The 15,417-nt window shown below is 38.3% G+C and overlaps 1 non-coding gene across 1 annotated transcript; it reads right to left on the bottom strand.

Annotated features, from left to right (window-relative positions):
- Window positions 1–7,659: 7,659 nt before the first annotated feature.
- Window positions 7,660–7,823, bottom strand: LOC142428487 (U1 spliceosomal RNA). The gene has a single exon (XR_012780386.1). It is a non-coding gene; the product is annotated as a U1 spliceosomal RNA (small nuclear RNA).
- Between the last annotated feature and the right edge of the window lie 7,594 nt (window positions 7,824–15,417).

Genomic DNA, 15,417 nt, shown 5'->3' with positions numbered 1-15,417 from the left:
CAATGTGAGTGAATACTATCGTTATTATTTTTGGTAGTTGATGTCATTTACAAGTTGACATTTTGGCCAGAAATTGTCATTCTTCTAAGTCTTCGGGTTTTTGTCAAATTGTCAGTCTTGTCAGCGGATTTTATTTTGATTTTCCCCCTGGGGGGGTCATGTGTCTTAATATCAGTTTTCAGTTTTGGTATTATTAAAAAGTTTCGTCTTTCTTATAAGGTTGGTCTAGATTAGTTCTCAACCTGTGGTTCTGAACCTGTGGGACGCAAGCCCCTTTGGGAGTTCAATGACCCTTTCACAGGGGTCACCCAGTTCATAACAATGGCAAAATGAAGTTATGAAGTAGCAACAAAAATAATTTTATGGTTTGGGGGGTCACCACAACATGAGGAATTGTACTAAAAGGTAGCAGCATTAGGAAGGTTGAGAACCACTGATGTAGGTGTTCCAAATTCCATTACTATCTATCTGTAAATATCCTAATTTTCTATTATAGTAATTTGACAGTTTTGATGGACATAGGACAATTGGTTAGTGATCTCTTTTCCTTCTTGGATTTTGAATTAATATGCTTCAAAATGTTCATGGAAAAATGTGCCTTAAAGATAATGGACGTTTTCTGTGCACTTCTTGAAATCCCCTCACAATGCCCTCTTGGCTGTATGATTTCACTGAGAAATCAGAGCTTAGCCTAATCCATTGCCCTTGGCATGTAGCGTTTCATTTTCTTTCATTGTGCTCAAGATGTTTTCTTTCTCATTGTTTCGAGAAAGTTTGATTGTGCTTTTCCTTGGTGGTTTGCATTTGCAGGATACCCACTATATGCTTTGTCCTTCATGAAGCTAGGAACATTTCCTGCTAGTAAACCTTGGACGATGCTCACTCAGGTCATTTGGGGTGTGGTATTTTTTGCTTCTCCTCATCTTGGTCTCAGATTCTGATGGCATGTAATCTGTTCTTGATACAATTCAACATAATTGTTAGCTTCCCTGTCTTTTTCTTCATTTTTAAAATTTATTTTCTTCATACAAATTGATGTCCAGTGTTTGTTCTTGCAATTTGCTTATCCTTCGGATGGTTGATCCTTTCAGAGTTTTTGATTCTACTCCTGTCTTTCCAATGTGTTTTATATCTAAAATAAATTTGTGTTAATCTTCTGGATTTTGAATAGATCTTTTTGTATGTTCTATTTTGTTTGGTGTGTGTATTACTTTCCTGAATTCTTCTACAATATTATCACTGTTTTTCTTAATTTTGTTTGTAGTTTATTTGGGCTCTTGGAAATGTTTGTGTGTGTGCGAGTACTCTGGTTTTTCTACCTTATTGTGTTCCTGAGTTCTCTGGGGGGAAAAAACCCAGCAACTGCTTAGATATGTGTAAAAAGAGAGAAATTGATATTAAGAAAATGACTAATGTGGTGTGGAAGCAGGTATGTCCAATCCCATTCCAAGTCTATGGGTCAAATGTTAAGCTGGAGATTTTACTGACTCATCTAGCTTTGAGGACTGATAAAGTCAAGATACTTTACAGGATCAGCATAGGATGATGACTAGAGAGATGGAGGAATGCAAAGTTTACAAGTTAGGCTTGTGAGTGGAGACTCAAATTAACCCATATTTGGCATATCAGATGGTAGGGTATTAGTGGCTTTTGGGAACATCAAGCAATATGGCTGCCACTATACTGAGCCCACTAAGAACTGGAAGGTCCAAATCGAGGATTCACACTCAGAAAAAGGCAAGTAAGCATTCCCACAGCATCTACTTGTGTAAGAAGTAGGCCACTCTCCTGAGGAAACTTCCTTTCAGTGACAGCAAGACTGTGAACTGAGAAATATTATCGCAGTCTATCCTAATTTTACAAGTGCTTGATGATTCACAAAGCGTATCTTTATGGAGTTGATGACTCTATTGTTAGGTTACATCATAGGGATTACTAGGTCCCAGTGGCTAAGCCATTGAGAATTCTGGCCCAGCCAAGTTAAAACAAAATCCAATCTCCCAGAAATCAAGTCGTTCCATTATCTGTGCCTCATTGGGGAAAATTCCTTTATTCAAATCACTTATTTTTGCCATTTGTTGCGTTTCTTTAATTGCTCTTAGTTGTCCACATTCCCCATGTTTTGGACTTGACTTATTAGTTAATTATACATTGCTTGGTGACAACCTCACTTTTGGTCGTGTTTTGTTGTTGTGATCTACTCAATCGGGTAGTGTGTGTTTGCTACTTTAGAGGGTAGTTTAGTAGCACGAGGCCACTCTACTCTGATCTCCATGTGGTTGGAGTAACTGATAGGATGTTGGGTGCTGATTTCTGCTTGCTGGTCTGAAAATTTGCAGCAAGTAAGGGAAGCAAGTGTGTGCAATTTTTTGGTTGATCTGGTGGTTAAGGGGCTGCTGGTGGCATTGCCCCTTGGTAGGGTGCTAAGTGTAGGTATAATGCCTGTGAACAACTAGTGAGGTAACAACATTTTCTTCACCTTAGATGGGGCAGAATTTATTTTAAAGAAAAGATAAGACAAGAAAAATTAAAGAGACACAAACAAACATTGCTGAAAATTACAAGGAGAAAGTAAATCAATAAGAAGAAAAGTTGAGAAAAGAAAAAGATTATTAAAAAAGCCTAAGTTGAAAAAAATAAAGACCAAAGTTATTGCTACCAGCTGTCTCCTGCTGCTTGTTCCTGTGGTTGTCTCAGGGTCTAGTATCTGGCCTGCATACGTGTGCTCTTGTGCAAGTAGAAGCCAGTCACGATGATTCATTTTCTTGAGAGGGCTTCATTTGGGGTGCTGTAGTTACCAGGCATGGTCTGTGGAGGACTGGTGCTGTAGGTGCTTATAGTTGAAGGTTGTCCAACTGTTCAGGTAGTTTGGCTGGGGGGAGTGGTCTCTTGTCCTTAATCACTTGTTTTCTGAAAGCCCAAGAGAGCTTTACTCAAAGGACGTGAAAGCAGGTAGAAAAGACACTTATGTTCTAGTTCACTGGGGTGAATCCAATTCACTTTTGTGTAAGCACAGTCAATTATCCAATTCCTACCCAGACTAATTGGAGTGGTAATTCCAGAGTCCAGCACTTCCAATTGACACCTATCGGCTTTCCCTTTAATGGAACCATGAGTGCAATCTTGGAGTCTCTACTAGTGAGCTATGTTGTCACCTTCAATAGATCCTTCCCACTTGATAGTCACCGGGGCGAGGGCCCTGGCCAGTTTTGCTGCACTTTCCCCTCATACCCTCCCTCTTATTCTGATTACTTCATTTTCCTCAAGATCTGGTCACAAACTATCTCCATCCCAACAAAAAAATTCCATGAGGTTGGCTTTTCCTTTGTTTGTTGCATCTTGTGTCACTATTTTTGCTCTGTTTCTCTTTGTAATTAGCATTTAGTTCAGTTTCTCCACTGATATTCAGAGCTCCAAGATCACCATTGGTCTGTGTTTCCATTGGTTCTTGTGATCACCGTGGTAGAGGGACTGGGTTGAGCATATCACTAAAATGCCATCTTGTCTCTGTTTCTAAATGTCATGTATGTCCTCACATCTCCTGTTATTTCATTCTAGAAAATGTTCATGCTCTCTTTCAAGGTTGAACTATTCAGATCACGACCTTGTCTATCTTGATTTTGTGTCTTAACACATGACACTCCCTCTTACAAGAATCCTTCTTCTATTTGTGGAGCTAGAAAATCCATGCTTCTTCAAGAGCCAGCTCATATGTCACTTCCGGGAAGCCTTCCCTGACTGACAACATCTTTTTCTAGGATATACTCTAGGGGAGCATTCTGCACCTAGCCCTCCACTGGTCTGCCATACCTCTAAGAGTAAAACTCTTCTCTCCTTTGCTGACACTGTAATTCCTACCATAAAGTGGTGAGAATAGACAGCTGACAAAGCTTTGAAAGAGAGAGGAAGCACATAAAGGCAAAAGAATTAAAGATTAAAGAGAAAAAGGGTGAGAGGGAGGCATTAATCCTGCATTGAAAAAATGATTTAGCATCTGCTAAAAACTGTCATGTTAAGAATGAGTCACATAGAAGCTTGCTATATTGGATAGTGGTGGGCTGTTTCTAGCATACATGTCGATGAAAAAGAGACCCAGAAGGTAAGCCATTTCCTGACAAATGATTCAGGAGTTCCTAAGGAACAACAGGATTTTGAGTTGGGTACCACGGGTTTATACAGGTCCAGAATGAAGGGCAGGAGCTTGGAAAGGAAAACTGGGGTGGTGTTGACTGCAGATCCTTCCCCACAGTTCAAGTCTCTCCACTTTTGGAAGAAAGTATCATTAGCTGTATAGTCACATAGCTGTCCTTGACTCCCATGTATAACCTGAAACATTTTGGGAGTCATATAACTTCACTGGTGATGTGTGGGCTGGGAGAGAGAAAAGAAATTATGTTTGGTAAATACTAGAATGTTTAGTCCTAAGCATCACTATTTGGATATAACTGCAAGCATCAATAATTTTAAAAACAATGTGGTTTCTAGCTGAATTTTTCCATTTTCTTCTCATTGGAATGTAAGATAGACATAGCTCCAGGCAGAAATAGCTATTAACGACATTGTGCTCACATCAGAAACAACCGATACGTATAGGAGCATAGGCTTTAGCTAGGGGCTCAAATAGGAGACCACACCTCAAATCACAAAAAGTTCTCCTGATAGAAGTGAGCCCAGCAGGTTTCTCATACATAGAATTACTCTAAGATTAAATTCCTATGCCTTTTCTTAAAACACAGAAAATGGAAATTGCCTGGCAGCCCAACAGGAAGGAACATGACCCCTGGGATTCTTGCTCCAATGTGAATAACTGCACACCCTATCAGTCCCCGAATTACAGCACTGGTTTTGGGACTCTGTGATTAGGGAGAGGGAAGAGGTACCTGAAGGAACATAGAATGCCACAAAATAACAAGATGGAGCTCCAAAAGCAAGCACTGATCACTCATTGATTCACTGTTCATTCACTCATTTAAACAATTTCCATTGTGTTCTATGTGTAGAGTTTTGATGAGATCCAAATCAAGCCGCAGGAAAATCTGGAAAGAGTTGGAGACTCAATGCCGATCTTTGCACAGTTAGGGAATTTGAAGCTGAGAGACATACGCAATGGTTTTCCTTTGGTTATACTTGGTAATGTCCCATAGATTTGAGTTTGTACTGACTCCTTGTGTTTTCATTCAGAATGAAATTCTCCCTCTCTGTTTTAATCACAACTCTTCCTTTAGAGTGTGCTGGACCAAGAATTGAGTCTTAATTTATAAAAATACAATTATACAAAGTATGGCATTTATTCCTATTTTTGGCACTTAAAAATATAATAGAACAATAGAATAAAAGCCTACACAGAAAGCCTACACAGTGGGATTAAACAAAATAAAGAAAATGAATATCAGTAATTTATTTATAAGACTTATCTACATCATGAGCCATCCAAAAATCTCCACTGACATAAAGTTACTTCTGATTCGGGGTAACCGTATACAAAATTTCTATGATCACAATTCTTGGTGGGAGCAAAATTTTGCTAAGGAGTAGAGGACTAATTTTAAACCCTGATTATGTGGTTAACACTCCAATAGTTAGCTGAAGCACTACCAAATTCCATTTAAAGCAATCACAAGAATTGACTGGAAAGAAAAGAAATGTCTGCTCATTTTTTATGTTATTTATTATTACTATGTAAGAGTCAAGTTTCAGGCATTAAATATGCCCCCGTCTTTCTAGCACAGACCTTTGCTGTTTGCATCAGTTGATCCTCTGAATATGTTACTGCCCCTGGAAACTGTGGATGACTAAGGGTGGGAGGAACATGACCTGCTCCTCAAAGGTCTATAAAGAATATCAGATTATTTTATTCAACAAACAACATTGGCCTGTAAGAAATACATTTGCAGGTGGTAGAGGCAGCTGAAAAACATAATCAGAAATCAATTCTACAAACAGGAGGAGACATCTCTTTTTGTCCAGCTCAATTACTTGGGAGGGAAAAGACAAAGTGTGGGGGTGGAGGGGGAGAACATATCAGTTCAGATTGATAGATTAATGTAATCTTCCCATGTTATCCGCATGCTTTTCCTCTTCTTGAGCCAGCAGATAAAAGTAAATGAAAACAATTAGAAGTAAAGCACTCCTTAGAAGCTATCTAAAACAGTAGCGACTTTTATGAAGTAATCAGAGTCAAGTGAACTAGCCAATTATATATATATATATATATATATATATATATATATATATATATATATATATATATATATATATCTCACATCATTGGCGAACAAAAAGTCAATATGTCCTCCCTGAAGCAATCAGGATACAAATCCCCCTCGTAGAAGTGTCTAGGGGAGGAGATGAGGCAGTCAGGGTGCGATGTAGCCCCGATGAAGAATACAGCTTTCCTCCAGTCCTAAATTCTTCCTCCCCACCGACTATCATGATCTGAATTCTACCTTGCAAGTCTGGATAGAGCAGAGGATATACACTGGTGCAGATAGGAGCTGGAGGCACAGGGAATCCAGGGTGGATGATATCTTCAGGACCAGGGGTGTGAGGGGCGATACTGGGAGGGTAGATGGTGAGTGGGTTGGAAAGAGGGAATTGATTACAAGGATCTACATGTGACCTCCTCCCTGGGGGATGGACAACAGAAAAGGGGGTTAAGGGAGATTCCGGACAGGGCAAGATATGACAAAATAATAATTTATAAATTGTTGAGGGCGCATGAGGGAGGGATGAGCGGGGAGGGAGGGGAAAAAAGAGGACTTGATGCCAAGGGCTTAAGTGGAGAGCAAATGCTTTGAAAATGATGAGGGCAATGAATGTACAAATGTGCTATATACAGTTGATGTATATATGGATTATGATAAGAGTTGTATGAGTCCCTAATAAAATGTTTTTAAAAAATCTGAGGCTAACCTATGGGCCCAATTAAAAACACTGAAAGCTTGATCTCAATGTTAACATGATTGAATTCACACTGAACAGGACCAAACATCATCTGTTTTAAATTGTCTTTCTCCAGGAAGGTGTACTTTGGTTATTTTGGTGTACTACATACAGCTAAGGCACCACATGTCTTATATTAATTCCATAGTTTCACTAATATGGTTGCTAAGGTTATGGTTCTGTAATAATCAGAAATGCTTCCCGCTCAGAAGACCAGAGTTACTGTCTGTATCTCCAAGTGAAGACATTGTGAGTTCGACCTACAAAAGTGTTTGAAGCATTGGACTGCTAACTGCAAGGTTGACAATTCCATCTGAGGCATAGATCCATGAGATCAAGCTGGGGCTATCTGCTCCTGTGAAGATTCACAGCCTCTGACAGCCTATACTAGGTCGCTGTGGGTCAGAACCGACTAAGTAGTCTGCTCAAGAGTGGTAAAGGAAGCCTATGTGCCTTTTCCTCCACTGCCCAATGAGAGGAGATGTTAACAATGAAAACATTGGGAGAAATGAGAAAAATGGCCATCAAGAAAATCACAGCCCATGGTTCGATATGCTTATGCATTTTAAGATATAAATGGAAAAGTAAGTGGGATGGGTATATTGAAAGCATTAACAATTACTCTAACACAAATTATGCACATTGGAACTCACTTTGTCACTGTGTTCTTGTGCAATGAAACCCAAGGAATTATACCTGCTTTTTGTTTTGTTTTTACAGGGCAGAGCGCAAACGCAGTCCCCCATTACCACAAATTATGCAGTCGAGTTTCCCACATTTGGGGAAATCACAGGGGTCAGCACATCCTGAGTGCAATGGATAAGTCTCACTCTGGGAAAATCACCTCCATGATCATGGTATCTCCCCTGCCAGGTAAGTATTCATATCTGTTTTCTACCAAATTAAATCAAATAAAAATAAAGGTATATGGAGATATTTTGTAAAGGATAGATTTTTAATAAACAATTTTAACTCATATTTCATAAAAATGAATTCAACATACTTTATAGGAAGTTAGATTTAATGTTAAGCAAACTTGAGGCAAAAATATTCACACTTTTCCGTTACTAGTCACTGGGATCTTAAGAGAAATAAGTGAGACTATATAATCTCAATTTAAGACTCCTTAAAATGGGCTTTTTGTTCAGTAGCTAACACCATCAACTATTGGAAAAAATATTGCACTATTTAGGATATAAAGATAGCTTTGTGTTACAAGCATAAATATGTAGCTTATAAATGTGGGAATGTATCTTACTTCTTATATACTCTTCATCATTAGAACTCCCTGAAAAAGATGCTGAATTTACCAGTTAATGGAACCACTGCACTCAGAGACAAGAGTAGATTCAATAAACTCTATGGGATTAAGAAAAAAAGCATGTGTTGAAATAACACTGTGAACTCAGCACTGAGAAAATTAGTAAAAAGGTTAAAAACAAGAAATATCTTCCACCTTTTACCTAATGAGATAATAGTCTATGACCAGAACCAGTTTGTAAATAAATAGCATGCCTACCAGTTGCTAGTCATAAGATTTTCAGTGGCTAATCCTGCAAGGTCAGCAGTTTAAAGCCACTAGGAACCAAGATAAAACTTTCTACTCCTGTAACGAGTTACAGTATTGGAAAACCACTGTAGTACTCTACTTTGTCACCTCTTTGCTCTTTGCCACATGTACAGCAAATGACTGTGGATCTGAAAAAAAGAACAAGCTAACAAACCCAAACCAGGAAACTTTTGACAACACACTATTTTCACCAATTATCACGCTGTTCCTTATTGGTACAGCTGTGCGGATTTGGTTTTCTTATCTTTACATTTGTGGTGGCTACATAATCTGGTGTCAATTTGGGATTTGAAGGGTTTTAAAGGGAAGGGGTGGAGTCTGGTCTGTCAATTGGGTCATAGCCCATGAGGCCCCTGTGTGGGCCTGGCCTTCTACTGAGGATTCTGGGAGCTCTGATATTTCCTCTTTGGAAGTGAGAGACACTCTATCTCTCTACTCATTCCCTTTGGAGGTTCTCTCTCTGCTTACTCCCTGGGAGACATCCCTGAGGAGAAGCCACATGGACCTACCCTGATGCAGCCAGAAAGAAATCATATGAACATCATATGCTTTCCTCCAATTCTGGTGTCACATTCTTCTTCACATAATCCAGTTTCTCAGTTGATTTGCTCAGTATACAGGTAGAATGATGATGGTAGAAAGTTATAACCCTACTGTACATCTTTCACATATTTCCTGATTTTATGCCACTCAGTATCTCCATGTTTTGTTTCAATGCACAGTTAAATGTTGTGGTATTCCCATGTTGCCACCGCTCACTTGTATGTCACCTTGCATGGGGCTGTGATGCTGCAAGTCATGTCACAGAACATTTTCTTTTAAAAAAATGATAGTAAAATAAAATTACTTTCAAAATATACATTTTTTAACAATTCATGCCCAGGAGATAGGCACTATAAGGTATGTTATAGAAAGTTTTTGAAGAATATAAAAATTGAAAGCACATACGAATCTATGACATAGGTTCCTAAACTTAATTGGCTTACCACCTCCTTTAAAAAAAATTCCGCATTCCCCTAACAATTGCAAACATTTATACAATGGTGAATAATCCAGAATAGAGAAATCTGCTTGTGTAGTGCCCTTGGAATATTTCAGTGCCCTCACTCACCCCTGGGAGTGGTATTGCCCACTTTGACAAACATTGATTCATACCCCAAAATGTAATACATTAAATAATATGTACATGGATATATATATAAAACAAGTATGGATTTAAATTTACTATTACTAATGTTATTTAAATAAAGTTTACTAACAAGGTAGTCTGTGGTTCATAACATGTACATGTAAATATATGATAATAGAAATAGTAGCTCACAAAGGGGGAAAGGAGAAATAGGAGTAGTCTAATCTAATGTTTTTATAATATATCTGAAGTGATATACCTAAAGTTAGTTTGTGATAACTTAAGGATGTATACAATAATCTCTAACATAACAATGAAATCACAAGGCAAGGAGAGTTCAGTAAGTTTATAAAGAATACAAAATAATGAATAATATGTAATTGTTCAATTAATCTACAGATACAAAAAAAGAAAGAAGAGCTGAGAGTTAAATTTAATGGCAATGTCATAGATTTAAACTTAATTACCAGTAAGTTACCAGCAATTATATTAAATATAAATGGTCTAAATACACTAATTTAAGGTCAGAGTCTCTTCTGCGTTGAAAAAAAATAATTATATGTTACTTGTAAGAAACCCACTCTAACTATATTGCCAAGAACAGGTTAATTGAAAATGAGAAAAGATAAATGATACTCATCAAGGGAAACTGAACAAGCTATATGAATGCGAGATGACTTAGATGTCAGTGAAAAAATAATTACCAGGAGTGATTGAAGTCGTCTATGAAAACCTTTCACATTTATACAGCCAGGACAGAGCTTCACAGTGCAGGAAGCAAACACTGAAAGGGCAATAAGAAGTAGACAAATCTGTCCTTTTAGTGAGATATTCCAATGTTCCTCTCATGATGGTGAGCAGCCATGATGGCATCGTGGTTATCTGCCTGGCTGCTAACACAAATGTTTGCCATTGAGCCTACCAGCAGCTCTGTAGAAAAGAGATGTGACCATTTGTTGCTGTAAAGATTTGCACCAAGGGAAAACTTATGGGGAAGTTCTACTCTTTCTTAGAGGCTTACTATGAGTCAGAATCCATGGCAGAAGATTATATATATTTTAGTCTCTAAGTGCCACTTACAGAAAAAAAATCATGAAACAACTGAAGAAGATGCTTTCTTTTAAATATTTTGAAAAAATTTACCAAAATATATTATATTCTGGTAAATAAAACACACCTCAATATTAAATAAATCAATTTATGAAATGTATGTTCTCTGACCACAAGGAAATTAAATTAGTATCTAATAACAGAAGTACAATGGAAAAATTCCCAAATCGCTGAAAACTGAATATCACACTTTTAAGTAAGTCATGGGTCTAAGAAGAAATGAACAAGGAAGTTAGACAGTATTTGAGACTAAATAAAATAAACAAAAATTTATAAAATATCACTAAGAAAGTGCACGACAGAAAAGGAATAATGTAGTACACTAGGTACGTATATAGGGAAGATGAAGTTCTCAAATAAATTAGCTGAAATTCCACTTAGAATAAATAGAAATCAAAGAGCAAATAAAAGCCCCTAAATATTCTTATAATAAATCTCAAGTTGCAAACCAATTAAATAATAATAATCACAGGTAAAAAGCTGATTTTTAAAAAAATGATCTTTGAGAAAATCAATTCAATTAACAAACCTAAAGTCAGCTTAATCAGGGGAAAACAGAATTAGTCATAGTTTATTATTAGATATCAGAAATGCAGCATGAATGTGGAATCTAAAACTATTGATAGGATATCTTGAACAATTTAATATTTGCTAATTCAACAACACAGATGAAATATATAAATTATTTTTAAAGTTAAACAATCCAAGTTAATTCTAGAAGAAATAGGTCCACTATGTAATAAAATAACTGTGACAATTTGTAATTAGAACTGTCCTACAAAGAAAACTCTACAAACAAATGGCTATTGTGATGACTTCTGCTGAGCATTTGGGTGAGAAATAATGCCAAACCCTTTCAGCTAATTATAAGAAGATCCTATTTTCCAATCCATTCTTTCAGGCCAACATCATCTTTTGTACCAAAACCCAATAAAGACATCTCAAGAAAAGATAACCATTAGACCCATGAAACCACTACTTCACCAAACATATTCTCTTTCTCCAGCGATTGCTTCCTCCTGATGCTTTGACTAAAACAAATAGGTCAATGTTAAGTTTGATCCACTATTGTTTAATGGATCTGAAGAATTATATAACTAGGTATTTCTTCTTAGCATGTCTTCATCTGAAAGTTCCAATGACATTTGTCCATCCTAGACGAGCCTGCTAGTATTTAAAATATCGGTGAAATAACTTCTAGTATCATAATAAAATGTAAGTCATTGCATAAGTTAAATTCACAGATAAGAGGCAGTTTATTTCTGGAAAACACTAGAAATCCAAACTAATAGTGATAGAAAGCAGATCAGTATTGCTTGGGAAGGACCATGGAGGGGAAACTAGAAAGGAGAAATTAGAACAAGGAGCAAAGATATTTCGATATTATAAACATTTTCTCTACCTTGACTATGTTGATGTCTTCGGAAGTGTCTATGTCAAAACGTATCAAGTTGTACTCTTTAAACATGCACAGTCTAAATGATTCTTCAATAAAGTGTTAAAATTATACTTCAATGTTGTATTGAACTTAATTATCCAAAAATGCTTTCACATACTCTACCTCATCTAATTATTCCACTTTAAGGGAACCTTTTATTGTGTTCACAATAAATACTAGCCACATTGTTCATGTGTCTTTGGGTTATTTATTTGTTTTGACTTAAATCCTATAAAACTCAAGTGAAAAACATTAGCAGTCATGTCATGAGTAATTCTTGGGACCTGCTTAGGGAATTTAGCTGCTTCCACTTCTAATTTGCAGTGGTTTTATTTACCTGTGCTTTTCTTATAATTTTCAAAAACAGTTTTCCCCCAAAATATGCTGTATTAAAGCTGATGAGTATTCCTAGGCAAACATGGTCAGCTTTATGATTAATGTTGAGACTTAGTTTTCATTGATGGCCTGTAGTGCATCGGGCAAAGTAATAGATGGCCGATGTATGCAAATAGTATGGTAGTCCATTTCTTATTTCCTGTGACTTCTCAAAGACATCAGATTGTCTTTCCCACTGACATACTAAATGTCACCATACTGACTTATTCTTTGAGTTTAGGCCAACTTTCCTAAAAGTATTTATATATCCAGCTCATGGTCTGTTATTATAAATCTGTTTCACATATGCTCTTCAAGGCAATTGGAAAAAAGTGGATTGAGACTACAACTCTGCTTATGGAAGAGGATGCTTGCCACCAAGGAATGGAGAAGGTCTGGCAGGGCTGACGCCGACTCTCCTCCCTCTCTGAGTTTGGAGCCTCGCTGAAATTCTTTTATGTTTAGTAACCTATCAGACCAGCTCTAGGAGCAAGGAACCGTGTACACATAAAATAAATGTAAAATTACAGTTGCTTCTTTTTTTGTTATCTATGCCACAATTGAAGAAAGAACCATTTGTAAGATACAAAATATTCCTTAGGCCTTTTATTTGGAGGCTATTGACAGAAAATAATAACTTTATGGAGGGCTATGTGTCTATTTAACCTCATTCAACTGTACAGAAATGTGCAGCTCAGGAGAGCTTCCTGAATGCTATATATGCATATAAAATATATTACTCAGAAATGTTTCATGACTTGATTTCTTCATCCAGCACATATGTATTCAGTTCTTGCTATGTGCCATGTGCTGTTATATGTCCTGAGACACAAAATTTGGGTGGAGGAAAGCATTGAGCAAAATGTTCTGCCTGAAGGAGCTTACAGCACTCTGAGAACGGCCATTAAGTTGGTAGCAGACTTAGGCTCTGGGCATACAGGTGAATGTGTGGTCCTGCTCAACACAGAGGTCTGAAAAGTTGAAGAGTACCTTCTGGTCCTACCGGTCCCAGGGCTGACACAAGGATTCTGCTTTGAGGAAGGCCTGGTTCTCTCACCTCAATGGATGGTTTGGCTTTCCATGTCGGTATATCCTTTTTGTTCCAGGGTGTTCCATTTCTGAGTATGGCCATTGAAGGCCAAGCCCCTTCACCAGTCCAGGTGAGCAAAACAGAGGAGTGCTTGCCCACTACATCAGGCGAAGGCCTGCAGAGAACCTGCCCTGTCCAGATGCCCCTTGAATTGAGGGGAAGCAGAATTGGGATTTCCAGTAAGTCAGAGTGGGCTTGGAGTTCAATAACGTTGAGTCTGCCAGTGGGACTTACAGACCCAGACGCATCGTTACACAACCCCCCTCCCGCGTGCGCGCGCGCACGCACGCGCGCATACACACACACACACACATACACACACACACACACACACACACACAGGTGGAGTGGGGAATTAGTCAGAGGAGGCCTGACAAAGTGCTTCCTACACATGCTGTTCTGTCAGGCGGCACAGCTTCTCGGGCTTCAGAGGTAATTACATGGATTTTCTGTCTTGTACTTGCAAAAACACAGCCCAGCACTGCTCGGCCGCTGCTGGCTCATCGCTGACAACGCCTTTGGCTCTGGCAGGCAGCAGGCTGCAGTAGAATGTTTACATGGTCCCTTTCAAGAGCTCAAACCCCAAGAAGACTCAAGGGGTACCCGTGAAGGTGAAGGGCCAGAGTTTACATGCGGAGAAGAGGTGTGTATCAAATGCTCTTTCGGATAGCTAAGCAAACCTGTCCAAAGGGCGGGAACAGAGCTTCCCGCAAATGAGAAAGTGAACAGCAGAGAAAGCTACAATGTTTATATTAATGAGTTTATTTTATTTTCCTTCGACCATCAACATAATTACATAGGCAGTGATATCCGTTTTGCCTTTTATAGATCTATCAATTAATAAGTATTAAACCCTGCATGCCCCAAATTCTAGGCCTGACAATCTGTTCTTAAAGAGTGTGGGGGGACGCTGGGGTTCAAACAGCCTAAATACTCATTTAAAAAATTGAAAGGAAAGATTGACAATTAGTTCTGGAAACTGAAAGGAAAAACTGACAATTAATAGCATGGGCCCACTTGGGAACTGAATGGAAATCCAGACATCAAACTTTTATCCATAATTTTAAAGCCATCCCTCAGTGATGATTAGAACCAAGAAATGAACTATGCGAACATGAGTGAAAAGTAAGAAACAGTAAGAAACAGTTTTCAGTTGCAATATCTAGAAAGGCACCATGACAGAGCCCAGGAGAAGGAGTCAAACAGGAGTGGAGACAGGTGGGGATAGTGGGAGAGGTGACCGGAAGTCAATTTGCTCTCAGAGTGGAACTTCTTAGGAAGGTTTTGTGAGCAGCCACCTTCATGGGAGCCAATAACTAGGTCATATTCCTGTGGAGTTATTGGGTGGAGTTGAACCAACAAAGATCTAGTTGGAGCTGAGTGCTTGACATTTGTCCTACCAAGAAACTTGGAAGGAGAGTTGCTTGGTGCCCAAGAGATACCTAGTGTTATGCTGTGAGAATGAGAAGCGGTGTTACCAGGGTACAACATCACATGTGCAACTAGAATCTGTATCCCCCAGAAGGCCTGTTAGAGATAGCATTCCTAAACTGTGGAGCTGGAACATTCTGATTCTGGCCATTGGTGATGATGATAGTTTCTGATGTAGACCATGAGTGGGCTCCTGAATTTCCCATTTCTAAAATTACATTGTGATGCTTCCCTCTATTTGCCCTACCAGCCTGGAGGAAATCATGTGTAACATCAGGAATTAGAAAGAAGCCGGGATTAGGTATGCATGTACTAATTTGCTGCTAACTAGT

This window comes from Tenrec ecaudatus, chromosome 15 (assembly GCF_050624435.1).
Source record: "Tenrec ecaudatus isolate mTenEca1 chromosome 15, mTenEca1.hap1, whole genome shotgun sequence".
Taxonomy (NCBI): domain Eukaryota; kingdom Metazoa; phylum Chordata; class Mammalia; order Afrosoricida; family Tenrecidae; genus Tenrec; species Tenrec ecaudatus.
This window is presented reverse-complemented; position numbering and strand designations above follow the sequence as displayed.